A 6,382-nucleotide genomic window follows, 5' to 3' on the forward strand; every position below is an offset into this window, starting at 1 on the left:
TGCACTGTACAAACCGTTTTAGTTAAAAAATGTATACGATTAAAAAAACCACAATCATAAACTATTAAAATTGCTTTATTAGGTACACTGTATAAATGAATGATAAAACTTGCGTGCGGCATAAAATAAAGACTGTTACTAATTACTAAACTGGTTTATTCAAAAAGAAAAGACCCCAAAAAGCGCCCCAACACGAACCGTACATGTAAACTAACGCCGAGAACAGAACTCCTTAACCTCACATTTGGTACAAAACATGTGTGTCATTAAAAAATACCTTTTTAGTACTAGTGGCGTCATCTCTTGAATGGTATACTAAACTTAGCACACTAGCAAACTGTAATATTATTTACCATTGTATTCTAACAATAAAATATATGTATATAAAAAATAGATTATAAATATTTCTCAATAAATGTTCGACATGACCTCCATTTGTGTCAATACATTTTAAATTACTTTTACTGAAAGATCGCCGAATGTTTAAAAATAAGAGAGCAGTAGTTTGATTTGAATTTTTAGCATTAAGTGCTCTCTTGTGTTTATTGTATTTCGTAAACAATTGATTCATGTATCTTCATAAGCAAACATCTAATGGGTTAAAGTCTGGACTTCGTGCGGGCCAAAGTCTTCGACTTACACGTCCTATTCAGTTAAAATTACGGTTAAGATGTTCTACTGTTACTACAGTTAAGGCGCAAAAGCACCATCTTGCATAACCATATTTCGCCGCATATTTTAATTATCAGTTAACATAATTAAATAATCAGTAATCTTTATAACAATATTAAATATATAGCTAATTGTGAAATATCCCATAAATGATTGTTTTTAAAATTAAAAAGTCTGTATCTGATCACTGATGGTTATATACCTTCACATCTCTGTGAACGTTGAGAAGTGCCAAATCATCAATTGGTCTGATCGGTTTTCTCCAGTTTTGTAGCGCAAATAGATCTTCAAACATTATAAAAATGATCGTTACTCTCACCAAAAGTAGATATTTTCCTTAATTAATAGACAAAAATGTGGCACTGTGTTATCCAAAAGTCATCCCAAAGAGGACGACAATGAAACGGTCGAATACTACAGAATTCGCTTAATTCCACATTAACATTCATTGGCAAGAGAGTAAGATTCACTGGATTCAAGAACTCACTTGAAATATTCATCCATTATTCATAAAGAGACTAACAGGGAGGAAAATTAAATCCAAAAAAAGTTTAAAGTCAAAGTCTCATAAATGCAGTCTATATTTTTTAGGTTTCGTTTCGTCTTACAGCATCATCAGATCTAAACTAAATTAATATTGAAATTGTGTGGCTTTTGTCAAACATCAGTTCAACAAATTATCAATAATCTTCTCAAATTTTCGAAAAATGCCAATTTATCCTGTAATACGTATATGGCACCCGTAAGAAAAAAAGTGGATCATCGAAAAATTGAATAGGTAAGTAAATTTTCAGTCGTATTTCAATCTCGACCTACGCTCGAAATTGGCTTTAAATATTATCTTTCTCACTTAGTTAATCGCAGTATAGACAAGGATCAACAATTATTCGGGATCGCCAACAATTATTTTGTCTGAGATGAGAAGAATCATGACAAAAAAATGAATTAAAATACCGTTTTTCAGATTCTACTCTATTTCAATCTCAACTTACATCCCAAAAGTCTTAAAATGATATTTTTCTTACGTATAGTTGATCCCATTACAAACGCTGATCTACATTTAATAGCGATCGTAAATGATTTGTGTCTTCCAGATGAAGAATCATTTTACTTTATCTCTCTCACTTTATTTACTCTCCTAGCGCCATTTTTAAATCGTCGCCTCTTTAGGAAAAAAGAATTTAACTTTTGTCTTAAAATAATGTGTATGTTAACGTCCCTGAAGTAGCGCCCAGGAATTTTTTAACACCCCGTATTAATTGGTATACTTCAATAGGACCATCTACCCATTTTAAATTTAAAAACAAGATTTTATTGATCCAGGACAAATAATGGGTCTATTGAAATGTCCTTTATTTTGGTTTACTTAATAACGTCTAAAAACAACTTTTTTCTGTTTTTATTGTGGGTCGCTTTCACTGATTACTCATCTCACCAAGATAGGCCAGACACCATATCCAATCTCTGTCCAATTTAATAGTCCAAGAACATTTATAAATTGAGATGTGTGTTATGCCCATTTCACTTTAACATCGATCGCTTTGGAGAGCATTGTGCGCAACGCAAAAACAAACGTTACTCTTTAGAAATCAGGATTTTCGTATAGTGCTGATGATATATAGTGAGAAATACAATTGCCAGTGTCAAGAAAGAATGGAATGAAGACTTGTAAAGTTTCAAGGACAAGAAGAATCTTTTGAATGTCTGACTGGAAAAGGCTGCAAAAGGAGTCGGACTTCGAATCAACGAAGATAAAATGAAATATATGGCTGCAACAAGAACAGAGCGACGAGATAGGAGATTGGAACCGAACGTGAAAATCGACCACTACAATTTTAAGAAAATTTATCAGTTTAAATATTTGGAAGTTTTGATTACCTCTGACAACGATATAACACAAGAAAATAGTAACAGAATATGTACAAGATGCCAGTCGATGCTGTTTTGTGCTGAAAAAATTATGAAATCAAAAAACGCCGTATGAAAATTAGAATTTACCGTTCAGTGATAAGACCTATATATAATAAATATGCATGTGAAACCTGAACGATGACAAAACAAAACGAAAACAGTCGAAAAATTGAATATAGACGAATTAGAACTAATATAGATATGAAAAGACTATATATACAACCAGCCAGTTATAGCGAAAATAATAAAGTCAGAAACGTTGAGATGCAAGGGTGCGGTGGAAAGATAACATTTATTTATCTACGGAATCCGTTTACATTGTATAGTTATAAAAATATAATAAGTATTACTTTCAAGTTTATTAAAAAACATCTTACGCCATATCAATCAATATTAATCACAGTAATCAAAGTAAATCATTTAACACAGCCGCAGAGTACTAGTGTGGTGAAATGGTAATTTCAGACCATGGGCAGTGTGAATAAAAACTTTTGCTTTTAGTATGAAGTATAAGCTTTAGCTTTTGCTAATAGCATTTGCTGAAATTGAAGTGAATAACCTTTTGCTTTTACTTACTAGCAAAAGCTAGATATTTTAAGTATTTACTTAAAGCTCTTATTTGGTAAAACATTCAAAGAAAAATGTTTTTATTCTGATAAGGCCTATATTTATATTTTTGTGACTGATCAGTCGGCCGTGAAATTCTGTGGAACTGCAGGCGCAGACCTGTCGATTTTTAACTGCCGATGTGCAAACCGACAAAGGCAAATATCGAGCACATTTTTATAAATTTTTTAAACCAGTATCATTTCCGAGTGCTAAGTGTTTACGTTCAAAATGAGTAGTGATTCAGAAAATTCTACAAGTGATTTTTCGACGGAGGAAGTTCCTGCAAAAATTTCGTCCAACCTGAAATTGATGAAAATTTTGGAAAGCTATAATATTAAATTTAATAAATCACAAGTTCCTAAAATAAAAGAGCAAAAAGAACAAGCATACAAATAAATCCACCAAAAATATATTTTGCAAATTGGAAGGGATTTAACTGAAAAACAACTTAAAAAGAAAATCCAAAATATGAAGACCGAGTTGAAGAAAAAGACGGACAAAACTGCAACGGGAAATAAGAAAATTGTTTTAAACGCGTGGAAAAAACAACTTTTGGCGCTAATGGAAGGACAAGAAAACCCTGTTTTTAAAAAAGTACCAGGTAGGTAATAAGGAGGTTCTTGAGGTGTGGTGGAGTTTCTATACGGTGTTAATAGCCATGGTGTTATGCCGTACCCTTCATCGCCTAAAATAATTCCATAGTTCTGTTGACGTCTTCTCATCATACCAAAAATATTTGATCTTCTTAAAATACGACTGTCGTGCACCGAGCTAGGCCATTGAGCATCTACGGATGTAAAAATTTCTTTTGCATCACAAGTTGCTTGCACATTTATACTACACCAGCCTTTCCTATTAACATACTCGTCACCATGTAGCGATGGCTTTATTATTGGTACATGAGTACAATCAATTACACCAAAAGCACAGGGAAATCTATACAACTGTGCCCATTCGTTGATTGCCTGGTCAGTCGAGTTTTCTGTAGGAAATTTAATCCAAATTCCTGCCTTTTCAACTATTTTTGGTAAAACGTGAGATATCGTTTTACATATTGTTGTTCTATGAACTCCTTCCTCTTTTCCGATCCCTATTTGAAATCCGGGAGCACTTAGAAAGCGCAAAAATATTTGATTTTTTTTTTAACTCAATGTACCACCTCTAGTCTCTACTTTTGGCTCCAAAAAATGGTTAGCTATCCACTCAACATTTTCTTCACTAAATCTATACAGACCGTGGTATTCCTCGGCACGACTTTCTTTTCTTTTGGGATAAAATTTTACAGATCTTATATTCATAAATGCAGCCATTTCTGCCAAACTGTTTAATAATACTAAATTTTTAAGCCAGGATCTAACAAGCTTGCAAAAATGTAAGCTTTTCCTTAATATTCTTAGTAATTACTTACTTTTATTCACACCCTTTTTAGACAATGCTAAAAACTTTAGCTTTTGCTAATTGCATTTTTAGTAAAAGCTACTACTTATTTTTATTCACTGCAAACTAAGCATTTGCTAGGAAAATTTAAGTTTTAGCTTTTACTGAATTTTTATTCACACTGCCCCATATTCTGAAATCTCGAGACGGAAGTTTAAAAAGTGACAACGACTGATAAGAGTCTATAGCAGCATTACTCTATGTAGAAAACATACATCTAGACTAGAATTATTCTTGACTCAAGTGTAGGCAAATTTAGACAATTCCTTATCCAATGATAGTTATATTCATCCCTTGTATTGCAGAAATTCTCTAAAATCTATTCTGGACTTTGTCGAGCTGCTCAATGTAACAATTGTGATCACAGAACACAAATATATAGTTGCGGTTGTGATTGCGGACCAAACAGTTGACCCATAATCCAAACAAGTCAACACTTGACCTCTGATAGATTCTCAAGTACCAAACTTCTTTTTTAAAGCTAATTGTCTTTATAAATTCAAATTGTTTCAGACCAAAAACAGTTCTAAAATTCCGGCTCAATCTCTTATTAACAATCCAATCTAGTAATTTCGAAAACTTTGCTCGGTTACATACAGCGCGATAGTTAGTCGTCAATTATTGCTATTGCCAGATTTAAAGATTCACATCTTCTTTTTTTTTTTTAAAAATTATTCAACTACAAAATATATACCGTAATTTCCCTTAACAATAGTCCACTATTTAGATTTTCTCTTGCTTTACAAGTGTACAAATCCCTATAGACTAAATGTTTGTTCTAAGATATGTTCCTGTTAGGTGACCTTAATAGCTTTTTTAAACAAATTATAGATAGACCTTATATATAAAGCAAAATAAATAAAAAATAAGCGGTACAATGTTGGGCCCGTAGTTACCCAACTATGGTCCAGAATGATTATATTATCTAAATGATGCATTGGACCAAAGTTGGTATACTGAAACACAACTATGGTTCAGAAAACCGATAATGAAAAATAAAACTCAGATTTTAAAGTCGAAATTTATTTAAAAAAAAGGTATTTTAGGGTAAATTAACATACTTTTCAATATCCGATCAATCGTATCCAAGCACTTCAATTACCAAAAAAGAAAACTTATAACTCCTCATATGTAAAAGTAAAATCAAATTTTTAGGTTAAACATTTTACAGTCAAAATTAGTAGAGAACACAAGATTTATCTTTAACAAAACACACAAGATTTGTTTTTAAATTAACTAAAAAAATTAAAGTGTTCTAGCTAGCCTAATCTTTTTGCAATTCTGCAACTAAATACAGTTGTCTACTCTTAGAGAAAATAATTTTGGACTTTCTATTTTCTTTACAATATCTTCTTTAGAGTATTTTAGGACATCCTTTTATATTGGCCACTTCCATAGATTCCCAATTTGTTTCATGCAGCTGACCATGTACCCATTTTTTGTTGTTTTCTCGACCACACCCGGAAAATGTTTTTGTTCAAAAATGATTATAAAAAAATCGCCTTCAGATATTGTACTAGATTGATTATTTTGTGACGAAGGTTCATCAATGAAGGTTGGTAGCATATCAATAAAAGTCTCTGATAGAGTATCGGAGCCTAAAGAAATTTCTCCTAAACTTTCTTCCTCTGAATCACTCAATGCAAATTTATTAAGCTGCTTACTTTTTTTCTGTTCCAGAAGTACTAGACTCGTTGATATCATCTGGTCCTATACTTTTGCCTGGCTCAACATTTAATTTTTTCTTTTTCCT

Source organism: Anthonomus grandis, chromosome 4, assembly GCF_022605725.1.
Source record: "Anthonomus grandis grandis chromosome 4, icAntGran1.3, whole genome shotgun sequence".
Taxonomy (NCBI): Eukaryota; Metazoa; Arthropoda; class Insecta; order Coleoptera; family Curculionidae; genus Anthonomus; species Anthonomus grandis.